This window comes from Halichoeres trimaculatus, unplaced genomic scaffold (assembly GCF_033239565.1).
Source record: "Halichoeres trimaculatus isolate MK-OKI-2021-1 unplaced genomic scaffold, fHalTri1.1 fHalTri1_scaffold_1, whole genome shotgun sequence".
Classification (NCBI taxonomy): Eukaryota; Metazoa; Chordata; class Actinopteri; order Labriformes; family Labridae; genus Halichoeres; species Halichoeres trimaculatus.
Window position 1 is genome coordinate 32,777,474 of NW_027437179.1, and position 20,859 is coordinate 32,798,332.

General features: G+C 40.5%; 1 long non-coding RNA gene across 2 annotated transcripts in view; it reads left to right on the forward strand.

The window, feature by feature from the left end:
- The window catches only part of LOC141796411 (uncharacterized), an 86,914-nt gene that overhangs the window by 56,771 nt on the left and 9,284 nt on the right, over positions 1–20,859 (forward strand). The window contains exon 4 of one of the 2 annotated variants that reach the window (XR_012598891.1): positions 16,004–16,121. The exons of the other annotated variant lie outside the window; for it this stretch is intronic. This is a non-coding gene — a long non-coding RNA (uncharacterized LOC141796411). Of the gene's footprint in view, positions 1–16,003; positions 16,122–20,859 lie in introns of those variants that run through there. 2 annotated transcript variants of the gene reach the window in all.

The following is a 20,859-nucleotide window of genomic DNA, read 5'->3' on the forward strand; positions in this document are numbered from 1 at the left end:
CACGTTTAACGATGATTGACAGCTGACATTCTTGTGTATTTTTTTTTGAAGATTGTGAAATATGTCCAGAGGTAGAGCCAAGAAGTGATTAGACTCTCCAAAGAAAAAAGATAAGTCTCTGCTGCACTACGGCTGCCAATGGCTGCCCCTGTGACGGGGGGAATTTTGGCTTTAAAACCGTACAATGGTAAATGGTGGAGCCACGCTGTCCACTCTATATACTGTCTTTGCTTTTCGACCGTATAGAAGGAACAGCGTGGCTTACCGACTTACCGTGCAACAGTGGCTGTATTTCTCTTCACGGCACACAGTCTTCTCTGAAACAAAGCTTGATTGTGCTTTGTATCAAGAGTCACATGCCAGTCACAAAGAGGACAAATCGCTGGAGGTTTCCCATTGCTGCTGTTTGTTTACTGTGTTGTGTGTTTGTTCTTCGTTTGATTTATTGGCAGGGTACACTGGGTTGCGCTGCCTAGGCGTCACACTATTATCTAACCGATGCAGCTATTGGCATCCTGCTTACATGCCGCCTTCTACAAGGGGTCACTGTTGGCTGTGGACACACAAACAGGAACAACCCGTACCAATCTGTACTGATCTAAACTGGACTGCTTGGTGGAAACGGGGCTTAGCTGTAATTTGGCTCCTTCACTATGAGGAAGTTGGTTTCTACAATCAAATGTCTGTCTCGCCTTCAGACGTAATATTTGTTAATGACTGCACTGCAAATGTTGGAAATTATGCAGGATAGTGGAGTTGGCGGTGGAACAAATTCAGCAACATTTTTAAGAACAAGGATGCTTATCATGGTTTGAATGTCTTGATTACGACTACTTACATGAACCTACATTCCAATCACTGCTGCAATTGTTCCACTTGTGCATTAACAAAGAATGAGATGATGGCTCACTTGCAAGTTAATGTCATACAAGTTGCATATGCTGCTCTTTTAATTTCTCATATATTGGATTCATGCATGCAGGTCAGGCTGAGGCCACTCAGGGGTTACTTGATTATGAGCAACTGTTTTATACAGTGCAGGGAAAAAATATTGAAAATATTAAGAGTTGAATTGTTAAAGAGTATTTTTAGTCTTCCAGTGAGAAGAAAAAAGCTCTATTCCTTTTTGGGCTACATCCCATCGGAACAAATTGTGTTTCAGTTTATTTCGATGTTTAGGTTTGGGTCTGCCTTTGCAACTCTCACCAGAATAATTTGCGCTTGTCTCGCTCCATTTAGCCCATCATTTGTCATAATGTCATCGCTTTAACCAAGACATGTTGCTGTGTTTGTGACCGTAAGTTACGGCTGCAAACTTCCCGGAAACTTGTCTGTGTCCTCAGCAGGAGTTTCTTTAACAGCATCTTTTTAAACAGCACATGGAAGGGTTAATGTAAAAAGGAGGAAAGTTAAGTGGCCTGTTTTCATTCTGTCTTAGTTGCAATATGCACAGTAAGAAGCGCATGGGTTGCCATGGCTCTTACACACAGAAACACACTCACACACACTCTCACATGTGGATGGAAGTAATTAGAGTAGAACAAAGCAGAAAAATTAAAGCGGGGAGGAAACGTTGAAAACACGAGTTTGGTAAATGACCTTATAAACACCCAGTCCTCTCCCTCTTTCTCTTTCTCTCACTCTGTCGCAGTCTATCACTTTTTTTACAGCAGTTTCAGTTTGTTTTTCCTCAGTTTTGTTGTGCCATGTAAATGAAGGACATCAAAAGCCTCCCCCTTCCTCACTCTGCGTACCCCTCCTCTCGTCTTTCTCTCCCACTGTCAGTCCTCCTGGGCTGCTTACGCTCTTCATCTGGTCCTCATATGGGCTTCATTCCCCCCCTACTGCAATCCAGCCCAAAACTATTTCCTCTTTCAATTTCCAGGGGAAGTTGTTAAATGGTTTCTGAACCAAACAAGCCTCTTTTTTTCTCCCTTTTGCTCTCTTTCTTTTTTTTTTCTCATTTCTCGGCTACTTTTTTTGTGGACAGCAATTCACACAAGGCCCAAAAAACCCGCCCGGCCTTGTTTAGTAAGCTGTAATGAAGTACTGCTGAGCAATAAAGCTGGAGGAGAAAGAATAAACATTTCCACGCTGAAATAGGAACAAATAGAGTGAAACTTCCCCATTAGGGTTTGTATTTGTTTAATGAGGGTGTTAGAGAGGAGAAACCCGAACTGTTAAGTAGTTAAAGCATCCTATGTAACACACATGTACACACACATGGCCTCTTTGTCCCGTGTATGCAGTCAGGCGGGAAGGCGAGCTATAGCCACAGGGCCCGGAGAAGCATCTGAAGGACAAACGCTAACCGGGCAGACTTTTCCTCCTCTCCCTCCATCCCTCTCTCCACCCAGTGCCCTCTAACCTCGCTACCAGTACAGAGAGCAGAGAAAGAGAGGAGATCCATACATCCACCTCCCCCTCCACCCTTCCAACGCACTCCCTCCCCTCTATTCGTCGGTGGCAGAGGCAAGGCGCGGCGAGGCTGGAGGTGGTGTGTAGCAGGTCTTCAGAGTAAGCTGTGATGACAGGTGTCACTGAGTCTCATGGGTGGACCTGTGACGAGTGTCCTGCTCACTTACAATCCTCACTTTGGCGCTTTTCACAAGTCACGAACTGATGAGTGCCAAAAGAGGTGGTACGAGGATTCATCGCCTCGCTTTATGTGTGTGTGTGTGTGTGTGTGTGTGTGTGTATGTGTGTGTCGAGAGCACATGCACAACCATGATGCAAAGCGTCTGAACCCCCCCCCTCCTTCACCGCTGCAAACTTAGATACAGCCGTGCACGTGCAGGACGAAACACACACACACAAACACACATATATACATGCACACACACTCTTTCCCTCCAGCCTGGCACTACACACACGCCGGCTGCCAAGCTAGTTTAGTGTAGTCCAGGAGAGCGGCTCTGTCTCAGGGCAGGGACACTGCAAACAAAGCCTGTAGCTCGTCCATGCAGCGGGTAAATTAGACGTGCCGCAGGAGCAGAGAGAAGAAACTCACAGGCACGTCGCTCTTATTTAACATGATGTATAATAAATAAAAAAAAAAGTAAAAAACACGTCGGGTGAAGAGAGATGTTCACACTCCTTTAAGTCTGATTCCGATGATAAATGACGACCAAACAACTTCAATTAGGCTGGTTTCTGCCTCTAAATGCACATTGGCCTGGTGTTAGATCCGCGGAAATAAGGCGCACAATCGACTCTGTGAACCAAATTAATTGTAAAAAGCAGCATTGACTTCTGCCGCCTCTGCTTTTAGCGCCAGACTCTGCTTTTTATGTCAGGTTGGGTTGCCGTCATGTGCGATCACACGGCTGTCATGCTTTTTTTCACACTTACCATGTGATAAAGAAGGAGAGGACGGAAGGAGGCAGATAAAAATCACAAACAATCACCAACTTGTAGCTCTCAGAGATTGTTTTTCCGATTGATGTATTTTTAAAGATCCGGGGAAAGTTTCAACGGCTTTTAAAGGAAAATTGCTCGAAGCTTCAACTTTTTATATTGGAAACCAATTACAAACAAATATCACAAACAAATGGAAAATGTTCAACCAGAGGAAAATTTTTCACTCAGTGGCTACATTGTGCACTTCATATGAAGGCTTCAGAGCATGAAGATAGCAGCCCTAGTTTAAGCTTGATCTGTATCTTATAATTTCCTTTAAAAAAAAATAAAATAAATAAAATTTACTCAATTTTAGGAGGAAAACACCTTCTTTGACTTTTTGACTAAGATGGACTCAGAAACCAAAAAAATAAAATAAAATACACAAAGAATTAAAATATGAAAAACAACAGCCTTACAAAAGAAACCCAAAACAAGGATTTAAAAGGATCTAAAGCCTAAGCATCAGTGATTGGCGTCCAAATTAATGCAGTATCAGGGCCGACCTCTGCAATTTCTCCTCTCCCAGGGGCCTCTGCTCCTTAAATGATGTGATCACAGCAGGACACGGGTGCCAATCCAGCATGGGAGGAGCACGCCATTCATCAGATCATGGCAATTACTGCATTTCCATTTCAGTGGGACTCCAGCGGGGATACACACACTCATGTAGGCCCTCTTTTGTACCTGGACCAGAGGCTGCCCTGCCCTCTTTTATCCTGCAGCTTCTGTTTAAGGAGGCTAATGAGCATGGGGGACGATACCTCTGTTTTCCACGAGGACAGCTCCTATTCAGACGTCCAGCGGCCTCCCTGTGAATTTACTGAAGGCCAAAGCCTGCAGTCAATGAGCACTCACACACACACACTCACACACAAATAACACCACTCCTGTGTGTCTGGCCCTGCCCGCTGCGCCACACAAACAGTCAAAGCCCGGGTCCACCTTTTCACACTGTGTCGGGCTCAAAGGGAGGCTGGCGGGGGGACGTGGAAAAGAGCTATGTTTGTTTAAACAAGTCTTTAAAAAGAGGAGGGGGGAGCTTGTTAAATGCAGGCCGGGCTGGAACTGATGCACACACCAGGACGTGGAGAGGAGCGGTCAGGCTGCAGAGCTGAAGGCCTTTTAGGTATCAGTGCCACTGAGGCGCTTCATAAAGCAGCTTTAAATGTCACCGCAACTCTTTAACACAGCTGAGTGTGTGTGTAATTGTGTGTCTGAAGAATGACTTTCATAAGCAGCCAGTTGGATTCCTTTTTTTTTTTTTTTTTCTTTATTAAAAACATAGACACTCAAATAGAATATGTTTCATTGACCTTATATGTTTTTTAATGCTTTCATGCACATTGTTTCTTTTTCATTTCATAACCCAGATTTCTGAGTTTCTGGTTATGGATTATTCAGATACTGTATTTAATTTACTCAAAATGAATGTGTGTTATTTCTCTGTGACACTGATGGCTTTTGAAGTGAAGTGAACCCAGCGTTGTCTGCCCTTTTTACGTCACAATCTGTGTTACATTTTCCTGCGATTTCCAAGAATAACTGACTGTGAGTTAATACAGCCAGTGACATTTTCACCATTCACTGAGTGCGATTAATTTCAAATGCCAAGCAAGTATTTAGCGAGCCTGTTTTACATAATACCATGCAATAAAATTCTTATTTTGCTTATTGTTGTTCCAGAAATCCAGTACAAAGAGTTTCTTTCATTTTCACTTGTTCATCTTTTTTTTTTTTTTTTGCTTTGCCCCTTGTGTTTTTTTAACCCAAAGAAAACATCATAAACGTTTAATCCTGTGTGACAGATTCACTGAAGACACCCATTTAAATTACATTTGCTTTCACTTACAAACCCTCCTCTTTGTGTTGACGCAGCCGATGAGAGTAAACATGTGTTTGTGCGTATTTTGCATGTCTAATAATGCCGGCTTTTCACGGTTGACTTTGTGCAGGAAAGTACAGCCCCCGTCCTGTTTGTCACGCCTGGACTCTGTCTCAGACTTGTCACTGCTTTGATCTGCAGCTTTTGAGGAGGCTCCAGAATGAGGTTAATTTGCACTAATAATGAGGGTATTCTTTTTTTAATGTCTTAATGAGGGCTGCTGACGTAGACCTCCAGAGTTCTTTGTCTCATGGTAATTAATGACTGGCTTGGCATGTATGCGTCATATATGACTGAAAAGAAATAATGAAGATCAGTCAGGATGTCCTGTGATACACTCAAGGAATGACTAATGTGCTTACGGGCCTTGTTAGTAAATTTACAGTGACCTTTTTATGATGCATTGTATGTTTGATTTCTTTTTCTTTTCTTTTCTTTTTTCTTAAGAAAAAAATTGAGGAATTTTTTGAAAAATGTCCCTTTAATCTAAAGTAAGGTACTGCTAATTTTACAGCTACAGTGTATGAAATTACACATGCATCTATAGTATGTCAGTTGATAATTTAGCCGGCACACTGTCTGCCGCGCTATCCATCCTCATGCACGCTCAGGACGCTCAAGACAAGAGGACATTTGCATTTATGCAGATTAAATTAATCTGTTGATCTCTGTGTCTGTCTAATGAAGGCGGCTCCGTGGTGTGTGTGGATATGAATGTCTGCATGCATGAAGAGGACGGGTTAATTAGGGAAACTGCTGCCTGGGCTCCCCCATAAAAGGTCACACTTTGCCAAAGGCTTGAATACATTCTCTCCTCTTGACGTGCCACAAAGTGACAAGTGCAATGACAGATTTTATTTTTTTTTTGTACTTTAAGTCATGCAAAAAAAAAAAAAAAAAATTGAGAGAGGGATGATGTTGATGATGATGATGATGATGATGATGATGAAACATCCAGGGCTTTAGTGGGTTAATTTTATATGCCTTAGTTGTCCCTCTCATTAATACATCGCCCATGGAGAGTTCAACTTAATTAATGACTTGTATTCACTCAGGCTGATAACATGTGCATTGTTGAAGATTTGCATCCACTGGAACATAAAGATGAACATCAGATTTAATTTGGGACCATTATTTTGAAAGTCCAGAAAGTTGTGAAAGTTGTCAAGTCTTCTAAAAAGCAAGACGTCCTTTCTCCAGAGCGCCCTGAACACAAAGATGGGTGTGAAACATTTTTCTAGCTTCATATTTTCTCTGGCTGTCACTTCCCGCTCTGGCAGCTCCATCTGATGGTTATTGCTTCCTTGTCTCTTCCAATTATTCAAATCTAACCTACCTGACAGCCTCAGCCACCGGCTGACTTCCACACACGATCCACTCCGATCTGTTCTTTCAAACATGAAGGAGAAGCCTGGGAAGCTCTATTGACTCAACAAAATGAGATAATGATTAAAACATGGAGCCACTGGCACAAGCCTTCTGAAATCTACTGCGAGAAAAGTCAAAGCTTGAAGTGTTAGATTTCACTGTCCTGCAGTGAACCTCTTTGGGTCCATAAACCACATTTGTAGTAATGATGAACATCTTTCTCTTTCGTAATCTCTCATCAATCCGTTTTACAACAAAGTGCCTCTTTAATCCCTCCTAACCACGTTGTCGTCACAAACATTCTCAAAGAAACGTCGAACATCTTTTATGGTTAAGCATTTACAGCCACATGATTGCCTTTAAAGAGCTGTGTCAGGGACATGGACTGCTAAAAATATCTGTTCCGTCCTGCTGGAGGAACCGCAGCCATTTTGGTTTGACTACTTAACCCAGATAATTTAGCTTCCTTGACAACTGATTTTGTCATGAGTCAGTCAGTGAGTCACAAGGTTAGTGACGAGGGATTTAAAATGCATGACTATTTAATGTAGAATAAAGTTGAAGTATTGAAGTCGAAGGAGAATCAGGGGTGGGTCCAAAGCGGTGGCATGGACCACCCTTGTAATTCAATCTGCCATGCAGGTGCCACCCCTAAATCTTGAGTTGTGATTGGCTTTTTTTTTTTTTTTTCAAAGAATGATGGTAAAACTGGCTGGCTGTTTTTTTTGTTTGTTTTTTTCATTAAATGCAGCATGTCTTTTTGTATCTTGCATTCGGTAGTTGAAGCTCTTGCCCTGTCTGCAGGGGCTATCGCCCTTATTGCAGTGGTTGATGGTGCAACTCCTTTGCTGCATGTCATCCCTTGTTTTTCCACTACAATTGTTCTCTGTCTTTTCCCAGCTGTCCAATCCAATATTAGACAAAATACCCGTAAGAAAAACTTTAACTTCACGTGAGCTTAGAAGACTTCTGTATTGACCCTTTGTTGTTTTAATGTGAAAAATATTCATACACAGATTACATTTTCATTGGACTTTTATGTTGGAGGTGAAATTATTTAGATTTTTTGGAGACAGAGAGGGTCATTAATGTTACTTGTCTGTGCTTGTGTACATGTTAAAGTTCATCATGTCACCCTTGTACATGCCACTGCCCCAGTTAGGCCATTTGTCATGTGTTGCCCTTTTTGTTTTGTTTATCTCTTTTTTTTAATGGTCTTTTGTGAATCTATCTTTTGTTTTTTGTTTTTGTCTCAAAAGCATTGACTTTGTGTCTCAGGCCATGTCAACACATAATCAGGTATTTGGGAAACCGCATATATATTTTTAGACATTTACACCTGTCATCTACACAAAACCGCAGCTTTTCATCACTAAAAACAATGATTTTTGAAAACTGCAACCAAAGTGAAGATTTTAGAAAACACTGGTTTCATGGTTTCATGTGGACGCCCCGCAAACAGAATTTTCACTTCTCAAATGTCACAGTTCAATAACAGGGGCTAATTCTGATTGGCCGGCACGGGTTATTTTATCGGCGGATTTACCCGCTGCTTGTGGACTAAAATATTTTTAAAAATGAATGAGGGGGGATACATGTTTTGGAAAATACCTGGTTACCTGTAGACATGGCCTTATTCTTTGTGAATAATGTCTCCTTTCTTCCGTGACTTTACTTGTGCTTTCTGTTTTATTTCTTATTTCTTACTCCCTGTGTTTCTAGTTTTGTTTTACCTTCTGTCCTAACGTTTCTCTCTGGTTTGATTACACTCATTAGTTTCATTGTGTTTTGTTCTCGTTACCGTGTGTGTGTGTGTGTGTGTGTGTGTGTGTGTGTGTGTGTGTGTGTGTGTGTGTGTGTGTGTGTGTGTGTGTAGGAAAAGCTGATATATTTCGAGAATAAAGTCCTAATATTAAATTGTATTAAAATTGTGATTTTGATATAATGATGTAGGAGAGCAAAGTCATAATACAACCAGGATAAAGTTTTATTATTAACATTGTTAAAAGTAAATCTGGTTACAATATTCAAAATGATGCAATGACTTACCATATTTTACCTGAATGAGTCTCACTATTGCTGCTTCAGTGAAAAACAGAGGCACTTTCTTAACACAGCTTTTGGGCAGAGTTTTATTAACATTACACTGTTGGAACTGTTTTTAAAGCGTCGTATTTTAGGCCTGATTTCTGTGGCGCTACATGAAAATTAAGGTTAACGATGCTTCAGGTTTCTTTCTTTAGTGCAGGCAGCTGACTGCTTCTATGATAAAACCCTCTGTTCTAAAACTTTATGACTTTGGGACGGTTTGTTTAGCCTCATCAGATTTATATCAAGTGATGGAGTGTAGTGCAACAGTATTTTAAATGCCTACTTAAACATCAGCATGGAATCAGTGTAAGAATTATTGTTTCAATTTTTAAACTCATACTGAGCTTAAATCAGAAGATCACAGTTACACAGTAATTCAACCTCAAATTGTTCTTAGTTGTACAAATTGGTCCATTTGGGTTTGAAGATTTTTAGTTGCTTAATTTTGCAGATTTCATGGTGATCAGATGACGATCAGATGATACTCACGTCTCAGAGCTGCTCCATCAAGAAGCAACAAAATCACCTCTGCCCAACTTGAAAGACATCTGGAGAACAGAGCTTCAGTTTTCCCATGACTTTTTCCAGAAATGTTGGTGTGTGTGTGTGTGTGGGTATTTTTATAGATGGATAGGTCAAGCTTCTTACCTCAAGTTGTCTGTTGTTTGTGTTGTTTGGTGGAGTAATACGTACTGTGGACGCAGAGAAAGTTGCAGAAACTGCATTGAGTTTTCATTTAACAAGGTCAAGAGCGACACATTCTGCTTTGGTTTGTGGATAATTCGGAACATGCCCTACAGGAACACATTTTCAGCAATAGGAAGACACACAAGTGAACAATAAACCCATACAAAAGCTTCCTATTGCTTGAAGACTAAACTCCCATTGTGAGGCTCATATAAGACAGTAAATAGCATGCGGTGAAAATTAGAAGCATCATACATAACCAGCGCTGGCCAAACCACACAAGTGTCTCAGTGTTTCTTTTAGCAGCTCTCTTTTTATCCTTCTTTTTCCATAAAAGCTGAATTTGCACAAAAATGTTCAAAGAGGGTCTGCTAAACAGCCTCCAGTGTGACTGATCGTTGTCTTCCTCAGAGTTTGCATAAAAAAAAATAGATTTTTATCTTCCATTCTGGTTCCTAGAGGACAAACAAACATCAGCTTCAACCGTCTGACTGGGACCAAGAGTTTGAAATCCATAAGTTTTGGTTTTAATAGTCTTGTTTTTAATTTCACATTTACAAATTAGTTTCAACACACAAATCTGGAGTGCACATTTTCAGTCATCAAGCTGCATTTAAAGTTCTACAGTTTTATTTACCAGACGTTTTTGTCGAAAACGACATACAACACAAGCAAGAATTTAGACTGAAGGGAAACTTAAGTTAGTGGGACAAAGTGCTTCAAGCTGTTTGGCCGCAGGTCCTGCCATTAAGTACCCAAATGTTGTTATTTGCTGATGACGCTGTACTCAACTCTTCAAACTCCAACATCACCAGAGATGGGAAAAGTACCCAGATTCTTTACTTAAGTAGAAGTAAAAGTACCAGTGTAAATTACGACTTAAGTAAAAGTAAAAAGTACTCAACCAAATATCGACTCATGTAAAAGTAAAAGTTACAGCCTCTGAAATGTACTTTGAAGTATTTTTCTAAAGTAAAAAGTATTTTTATCGCACGATTCAGTGCAAAGCCTAAGAACGCTAATAATGCTCTTGTAACATATTATTCAGAAGCCTCTGGGCACACACAAGATGTATCTTATTTTACTTCACAGTCTAGTTTGTCTGCATTTGTATTGCACACTTCAGCTATACACATTATACTTCTCTACATTGAATTTTAGACTATGATGGCTTCCAAACTGGAAATCATTCTCATAGGCCCAACATTTTTTAAAATCAACCGCTGATATTTTTTTCTACTGTCCATCATTAACTAAACATCATGGACTACTGTCCATCACTGTCCAGGTGGTGTGTTATTGCAAGTGGCACAACCAGGGACCACATATGAAAATAAATAACCAGCATACAGGAACAATTCTTTTAGGTATGGCCATAGGTGAAAGTTGAGGTCTTGTTGAGACTCGGACGATCCAGGGACCGGGTCCTCCTCAGGGTCTTCTCTATTGTCCATTTTGTGCGTTGGTTATGGTTGTTGTTTGACGTGCTAACGTTACCTGTGTCTCTGTGACACCGCTAATCTGAACAACACGGCTGCGTGCCTGGCAGAAGCAGGAGTGACAACGCGCCGCGCGAAGCGGGGCGGGGTGTTAAATACGTCAGTTGACTGCATTTTGTATAGCAAAAAATATATATGTACATTAGACAAAAAGTAGCGAGCATTTTGAGGAAATGTAAGAAGTAGAAAGTACTGATATTCTGTTAAAAATGTAGCGAATTAAAAGAGAAAGTTGTCCAAAAAAATAATACTTCTAAAACTACAAAGTACCGGGAAATTCTACTTAAGTAGTGAAACAAAGTCATTGTACTTCGTTACTTCCCATCTCTGAACATCACCCAAATATAGCACACAACCAACCACTCCCAACCTTTCTCTTTGCAATGGTCCATTGATTTTCTTGATGGAACAGCATTAGCAAAAGTTGATGAATTTGGATATTTGTTGGTTTGGCTCGACTCCCACCTATCTTTCAAATGTCAGATTGAATCAATTGTAAAAAAAAAAAAAAAATTACTGTCTTTAGGAATTGCTTTATCGCTCCGAAGAATTATTCTCTTTTAAAGTTTGGGAGAGAATTGTAAATACAAATGATCCTGCCAATACTTAACTATTCTGACACTGTCTACCCGAATGCATAGGAAACAAATCTTTGTCCTCTTTGGACACAGTCACACTGGCAAACTGTACGGTCCTTAGGCACGCTTCAGTCTTAAAGCATGTTTTGAATGGCCAGTGTGACCGCAACAGTGTCGTGCTTGAGCATGATTTATGTCTGCTATGGCACGCTTCGGAGAGGTGGGCTTCAGCACGGTTAACTTCATGCATGAGCACAAGCATGCGGAGAGTGCGTGTGATCCATGACATATGATCGTCGTGAGCACATCTCAACAAACTTTTCGGTGGGTGTTAGAGGGCTGTGTCATGCTAAAACGACTTACCATAAGTCAAAAAGGTCCCTAAAGTTGTAGCAGTGCTCTCTGCGTCTCATTGTGGTGACTCTGATGAGATTGCGTTTCATGTAAACAGACGGTTCACAATGACGTAGGCGGGCCATGGGCATGTGTGATACCCACTAAAGTCTGGTTCATAATGGAGTAGTGTGATCGCTAGCCATACTCTCCAAATGGGGAATAGCGCTGCTGGGGGGCTTAAGAAGTTTCTTAAGCTTAACAGAAGTTTCTTGCTCTCAACATTTGTCTTTTTTCCCAACTCCAGAGTCTGTCCTTGACCAAAGCTCTAGTGGGCAACAATACATCACACACCACAAACAGAACAGAGAAACTTCCATCATCATCTTTGTATAGAAAATAGTTGAGTTGGCTAAGGTTGGATGAAGAAAAAAAAATCCCTATATTTGGAGACTACAGAGTCAGAATAATCAGACTGGAATGTAAATCCTTGTGACCATAAGTTATCGTATGACATTGTTTTCACCCTTTATCAGTCTCTATAAACAGATATGTGGTAGAAAACAATTTAATCCTGCATACAGTGGGAAAGTCCTTGCTGCATCATCCCTGGATTGTATGTTACGTCATCCCCTCTCCCACTCTCTCTTCCTAATACCTCTTTACTTTCTTTAAGCGGTTGTATGTATGAAAACAAGGGTCAAGTCTTTACCCAGAAATCCTTCATTACTTATCCAGTTATTATTAGGCTACACAGGAAACCCTGAAAAGTCAGTGTTCACCATCACAGGCTTCATCATCATGAGATGACAGCTGGTGGTTTCCAGGTAGAAAAATGTGTAGGTTCAGGACAGACAGACAGATATTTCCTGAGATGTTACGTTGTGTGTATCAGTCATTCACCTCAGCTCTGAGATGACTCTAAGCCGTGAATCATGATTGACCTCTGTGTTGATGTGTGGATTAATTTCTATCAATCTGCACCTTTTTAAAGAAGTCAGGCTTTATAAACTTTGAGAATCACCTCGGCTTACCCTCCTTTCCCGCTGAGCTTACTGTATAAAAGCACCCGGGGGCTCATATAGAAGAGAGTGGGCTGGTATTAACAGATTTCATACCAGCTATTGTGGTGCACCATGAATCGGGATGAGCCAAATCCCTCTCCGGTCCGACCTAACCAAACCACAGAGTCTGACTTTGTTTGAATAATCTAAAAGGAGAAGTTTGTGCTGACACTGAAAATGACACAAAGCAAACAAGCACAGTGTTAGTGACACAAAGGATCCTGAAGATAAACACGTAGCACTGAATAAATGGATTACATGTTCCCCTTGACAAAGTAGCTTTCTGCACCTCTGGGATTTTGGAGTTTGCCAAGTGTTGACTGCCACGCCCGGTCGACTGAAAAGATCTGGAGGAGAGGGAGGTGTGCTGACTGATCCCTGGGTCGAGTCACTGTTTCCAGCTTTACAGTGGTCATCAGATTCACTTCATTAAAGCTGCACGAAGTGGGACTCTATTGTTCACTTGATCACTTCTAACAGATGTTTTTACAGGCTTGTTTTCACTGTTTCATAAGATTTATCCCACAGCACAGAAAACAGCCTTTTGTTAAGTCTAGTTGACCAGTGGTAAGAAGAAAACGAAATGTTCCAAGTTGAAAAAGTGAAAAAAAAAAGAGTGCTACTACTGTTGGGGGAGTTTGTCAGTGTTGGCAGCTCCACTTGAGATTGTGAGAGCCGGGCACGCTGCAGCATGCCTCACTTATAAATACATTATTTAAATAACTGTGGGAATTTGTGACAGCGTCCAGGTGAGAGTTATAACTTTGAGCTTCCATGATTTTGAGGAGTAAATATGATGCTTGTAAAGGTTTTTTTTTTTATTTCCTTACTATGAGACTCGGTTGGCGAAATGTGAGTTAAGTTTGTTAGTTTGGATCTTATTGAGATGGAATATGAGAGCATTATGAGGGATTTTGGGCCACATGTAAAAAATGTCACATCGGGACTTGAAATAAAAACAATGTCTTAATGCAAGTCAGTACAGTTTTCTTACCCTATTGACAGATTTTTTTTCTCCTCTTAAGAAATTAAGATATTAGTTCTGTCCGTTAGTATATTGAAACAAGACATTTATCTGGAATTGTCTGGCAAATGTATCTCAAACTAAGTCTACTGAGACATATTTCGCTAAATAGAGACATTTTTAGATTTCAGTTTTTTCTCAGTCTTGGCTCTAATCATGCAAACTTTTCACACTCATAGGGTGTCACTAATAGATGCTTCTTAAAAGTACAGAGTGTAGAAATGGGAATTCTCAGTTGTGGAAACACTCCCAGTTTATCCCACGAGTTGGTAAAACTCCAGAAGCAGTAGCTTTGTACCCACTGTCAACCAGTCGTGTTAAATATCAGGCCCACGGTCTATTCTCACACAGCCCCCAGCTTTCAACTTGCAATGTGTTCTGTCAAATGCACAAACAAAGCCAAAGTATATCGAGTAACATCTTACTACACTACATTTGCATAGGCTAATTGTATAATGCTAAAGCTCTGTATATTCTGCAGAAATACAACATCATGATGTGAAAATGTGCCTCATGAACATACAGAGTTCAAAAAACACATTACAGAACACAAGACTAGATTAAAGTTATTAAATGGTGAAAAAACTAGAAAAAAATGATAATGGGGAAAAAACTCCTTTAAACATCATGAAAAAAAAACATCCTGGTAAATTCCAGAAACTGATGGTGCATTCTTTTTGTACTCAGAACTGGGAAGTCAGGAGTGGAAATGACATCACCTCCGAGTTAGAATTCCAGTTGCAGAGTTAGAAAAACTTGCCATAACAGCAGTATTTCTGTATATAGACATTGAATTCTACTATGTATACAGCTGATTTATTGCGATAAGCACTTGTCAGAAATTCCGAAATTAATAGAAATTAACAGGAGCTTAATTACTGTTAACCCCTGAAGTTCGAATTTCCTACCAGGAACTGGGGAGTGGATGTTCTGACTTCCGAGGCGGAAATTCCGATCTCAGGGAGTGTTCCAGTTGGGCGTTCCCACTCAGAACTTGTAAATTCTGACTTCTGAGTACAAATAGAGCGCTCCATGACCCAGCCATGAAAAAATCTTTACATATTTCCCCATATCACCCCCTAGTTAAGAACATTTTCTTTGAGAAGAGGTAGAATTTACTGATGTTTACATAACACTCCAGAAAACTGACAATGTATCTTCTGGTATCATGAGACAATTGAGAGACAGGTGAGGTTTGATTTCATAAGTCTGCATTTATGGCACAAGTATGTTTGACAACTGATTTTCTTGAGGAACAGTTATCAAACAGAACATTTCTGTGTGACTTTCATGGAAACCAAATGTGGCCCTAAGTACTAAAACACTTGGTGTAGACAATATGTTAATGAGCTATAATAACATAATGCAACACTGTTTTTAAAAAATCCCAATTATCCTTTTTAAGTGCAACAACAAACACACATAAACACACACCTATACACACACACCTATACACATCCTGAGTCTGCCCCCGCCACACTGTCCCTTTGAAGTGTGGACCTGGCAGTAAATTCTTGGGCTCTTTTATGCTCATTCCCATTTCGATTAGTGGGGTTAACAAGCCTCTGCAGCTCAGGCTAATGAGACTGTACCACGGAGAGGGGTCATCAGAGGTGGGGGGGGTCCAGGATGGATGACTCAGTCTCCTTCCTACTGAAGAGTTAAATTAGATGGGGGGAATCCTAAACATGTGCTGTTTTACTGTAACTCAACAGGCTTGGTGTTTTCAAGGGGCCAAACAATCAAAAAGTGACAAATATTAGAAAAAGAAAAAATCAAAGAGAAGTATCTCACTTCTTGTGGTGTCAAACACATCATGAGCTTTGAAAGAGGTTGCGGTAGCTCTTACGTCAACTGAATCCCCTATCTCCCTTTACAAACACACACAGATGCCCGTACACACGCACACACATACTTGTCTCCAGCATTGGGGGCCCTGTGCGGCCAATCCCGCTGGGGACAGATGGGCAGACAGAGAGGGGGGCCTCATTAAGGCAGGATGTACCAGGATGCAGTAAAACCTTGACTTTCCTTTCCTCCCTCCCCCTTTTTCTCTCTCCTGTGCGCCCTCACAGTGCATGGTGCTTTGTGAGATCACAAACAGATGGAGAGGAGATCCAGTCAGATCGCTAGGTGACAAGGAAGAGACTCTGGAGATCCCTCTGTCATCTCATTGATCGGTCACCCAGTCACCTGCCCAGTAATAAAACTAATGTTGAAACATTTTTTATGACAGGAGTTGTTTCATTCTCCGTGATGCAGAATTTATAATGATGAAACTGCCAAAAAGGTGAAATAATATTAAAATCAAAAAATATTTTATGTGTGAACAACATGTTCCATTTAGCTCTGAGGCTAGAAAACAGTGGAGCTGCACAGTAATCTTCAAAGATAACACGTACTTCTTATTAATTCAACTATGCTGACATATTATTTTTAGCTAAGAAAGACTTTTTTGTTTGAGTGGAGTCAAAAATTAATAATTTTGAGCTGGCATACTCAGTCTTAAGGCCAAATTTTCTCTTTAGAACTTGGAGGAAACAACTTTCTTTTGAGCAAATAATGAATAAATTGAAGTTTCAAATAACATGGCTAATACTTTGCCAAATCTGACATTTTTGGATACATAAATGTACGATTCAGAGTAGTTTTGCTTATAATTATGTTAAATACAGATGCAAAAGTATAATAAAAAAAAAGTTAGAAAAAAAAAATCATTAATTCCATTGTCCTTTTAACTGACAGAAGTTTTGGGGTTCAGGTGCAGGAAAAATGTCATAAATCAGGCTTAAACTTAGTCTTCTTTGACTCATAGTTCTATTTATTTTTGTATTTAGTCAGTTTAATCCTTTTTTGATACACTAAGAAGTTTTTACATTTTATTTCTCCCTTACACGCTGGTGCTTCCTTACTGTAAATCTTCAAATCTGGCACTTTTAACCCAGTTCCTACTTAAATTATCATATATCAAAAGATGCAATTATTGTGTGCATTTAATGTTTCTTGTATATAAATCTGATTTACTGAGGTATCTTTAGCTTTCCTCTCTTAATATGGTTAGCATAAGGAATCAACAGTTATCAGTGATCATGTGTGTGGTCATTATGTATGAAAACATTATCCAGAATAATGAAGCCCTCTGAAGCAGCCCCAGGCTCCTCTTCTGCTTGTAAACGCTTTGTGGGGGTCAACACACTGACAGACCAATCTGAGACCCCTGCACAGCTCTTTCCCACAGAGGTTAAGTGTCTCGACCAAAAAGGTCAGGCCATCATTTAACAGATATTTCAGCCTCTTATCCAGGTCACACGCTGGCATGGAGATCAGCTGTGATGGCCGGCCAAATGAGCAGACAAATGAGGAAACGGTGAGAGGTGGGGGGGCCTGTCTTCTCTTGTCTCCAGGAGCATCATCCCCTCCCTGCTGTGTGTGTGTCTGTGTTGTCCTAATCAGGCTGGTCAGCGCTGACACACAGCATACTGTACTAAAGCCCTGCACGTCACACAGATCCACATCCCCACTACTGCCAGACCGAGGAGAGGGCAGAAAAGTGTGGGACCCAAAGTAATGTGATGTACATTAGCAGATAATATGTATATGTATTTGTATGTATACTGCATTTATGGCCTGAAATATATAGGAACACCTGCAATATCTTTGTTGGTTTATTTGTGGTTACAGTGTTCAAGTTCACACAACCACTTTTGAGCAGCTTAGCAGTCTTTAGTATGTTCAAGTTCCCACCAAGTAACAACCTATGGTGTTGGAAAATAAAGAAAATGTACAGTGGAAGCAAACTGCAGTTCCTCAAGTGACCACTTGAGACTGGCTCCAAAAGTGAGTCACTATGTAAAACTGTCCAACTCTTCAGCTGAATCAAAAGTGCTTATTTCATATATTCGGGAAAGTTCACAGTGAGATCTGGCTTTACCAAATAGTGGAAAAGATAATAGATGGATGGAATTCTGTCATTATGATTTACAGTGAAGGCCACCACATTGTGGTTAAGGCTAGCGAACTAGCTAGTGCCTGAGGCCCCATTTACATGACGTTTCATCCAAAAACACTAAAACGCTGTGAAAAAAAATCTCCGTTAACACAGAAACACAGAGGGACTGAAAACGCAGTAGTAAGCATGCCAGGTCTGTAGTTGGAGCTATAACTGTCTTGTCCAGAAGCCGCTTTTGGTTGATCTCCACCAAAGTTGGGCTGATCATCTGGTGTATTGGTAAACACTAAGTGCAGAAGTGGAGCAACAGATGCACATTTTGTTGAAAAACAGTCAGCAGATTCAGCAGCACAAGCACAACACGGTAGACCATGACGATCGACGGTACTGTTGTCCTGTTATATGGCCCGTGCAAAGCATGACGTCAGCGTTTCCTCTGAAGACCCTGGCTTACTGTTTAAAAAGCTGTTTCCGTGTAAACACATGGCTGAAACGCAACAACACTTTTTCATTTCACCCTTAAACTGTTAGATAGAGACGAGACACCAGAGGAGGTGAAATATGTGTTCGATATACAGCCAAGGGGCAAAACGAAGCCTATGTGGAAGTGCTAAACGTTGCTGATCATCGAGAATCTGCTTGAGGCTGGCTGCAGAAAGACCAGACATCACGTACAGACTTTTATGGCATTAAAAAGCATAATTACAGCCTGGTTTAAAAAATGTCTTGGTTCTGAAACATTGATTTCACTATTGTGCACAGTGTACGGTGAGTGATTTTTTTTCTAAATTGGCAATTTAGAAGTTATTAGGATCATTTCTTCGTCAAATCAGGTACAGGAGTAGCTGTTGGAAAGGAAACCCCCAGCCAGCGTCATATCTAATATGGCTGCATCTGCGGATTAGCTTCATTTCATGGTATCAAGGGCAGACGGGTGATGTCACGGAGTCCACGTCCATGTTTTATACTGTCTGTGTGTACAGCCAGTGTTTGATTCTGGTCAATACAGAAAACACATTTACGCTCAGTAGACCAATTGTAGGGATTGTGGTCCATGTCACTTTTACATTTGGTAGGAGTTGCACATCACTCTACATGCATAGGCATTTGTGTCAAAAAGTTTACACTGTATGCTCATATTTAGCACAGTATCAACATTTAAATGTTACAAAGAGGGTTATAATCAAAACCAGTCCGAGGACACTGCCCTGTTGTATTAGAGGAAACCAGAGTGCTGAGGTATGTGCATCAGCAGTTTACTAAGATATCTGACAATGTGTAGCTATGCTAAGCTAAAATGTTTGTGTTTCTTTACTACAAGAAATGAAGATAGGTTCATTATTTACCCTTTCAAGCAAACATACACATTTTGGACCCAAGGGCACAACAAACAAGCCATCATCAAACCTCTTTACAATACATCATGTTTGGACATAGATGCTTATTTTACGTATCCCCAGCTCATGCTTGCATCCTCCTTATCTCCATCTCCATCTACCCCTCTAAAAGAGCACACAGATTAAGTGTGAGACAGACATCCCCTTCAGGTAAATTTTGCAGACACAAAGCTTTGAAGCCTGTTGCTGGGAGCAATGGAATGATCCCTGCACAGAGAAAGAGGGAACGAAAGAGGGATGAGCAGAGGAGAAAGGAGGGTGTTTACCTCCGTATCTGCTACATTAGGACTTCTCTTTAATTTCATCAAGCTGCACCTCAAGGGGGGAAAAGGAGGGCAGAGAGTAAGGGGACAGAAACAGTGGACATCAGGATAATAATCATAATTCAATTAAAAGGTTACTTACTCACCTCCTCAGTCACTCAGAGAGACGGGGGTGAACACTGCTGCTTGAGCCACATCCTCCAGTCAGAGAGGCAGATCACAGCGCAGCCTAATTGAGGCCTGTGTCTCTCATTTTCTATGTGTGTGTGTATGTGTGTGTGTATAATGAAAACAAGGGGGCCCTCGAACGCCTCCCAGGGGCTCCTCTCCTAATTGGTTAATTAATCCTTACAGAGCTCGTCTGCAGAGCCAGGGGCGCCCGACGTACAGAGGAAGGGAGAACGAGAGAGGTATAAGGACAGGAGGCTGGAGGGATGAGGGGGAGTGTGTGTGACAGGAAGGGGAGCGAGTTTGACAATGACATCAGCAGCGGATATTATCCCTTAAAGCGCCACATGTTTCTCACTAAGTCTGAAACAATCTGTTCCTCTTATGCGATCTCTGTTTGATACCACGTTTTGACAGAGAAGGTTTTTTTTAAGTGTTTGATCACAGCGATGTAAACTTTTTTTTTTCCACTTCCGAACTCAACTCACTTCTTCCCCTCTCTGTCTTTACACTCCTCTCTGTCTCTGTTTCTGTGTGTGTGTGTGTTTTTTTTAGCAGAGAAGGGTTACACAGGGCTGGAGGGAAGGACAGCCATGTATAGGGCTTGTCTGGATGATATTCACTGAAAGAGACAAGTATGTAATTTGCCCTTAGATGCAACACAACACATAATCCACACTTGCATAATATGCTGGTTTCATGGGGTAAAATAAGGACTGTGGAGTATACGTGTGAGTGTTCTGTAAAAGAAGGAGTGATACAAATTAGCTGAGGTGTTTTTGTTTGTTGAAAAACATGAGGACAAATTTAAGTTTATTCAGTAGATTGTTGATCTAAAGTCATAAAGAAAAACATTTGTTCCATTACAGGTGTCTGTTCTTGTTTGATTGTTTTTTCCATTTATTTTTCATTTGCTTCATTTTCTTTTACTTTTTAACATGACTTATTTTTCTATAATATTCATGTAAAAGATATAAATAAAACATTCCACAACATTTAACAAAACAAAAATATTCAAGTAAACGAGCAGCATTTCATTAGGAAACAATTTAAAATATACAATGTAATATAATATAATATAACATAATATAATATAATATAATATAATATAATATAATATAATATAATATAATATAATATAATATAATATAATG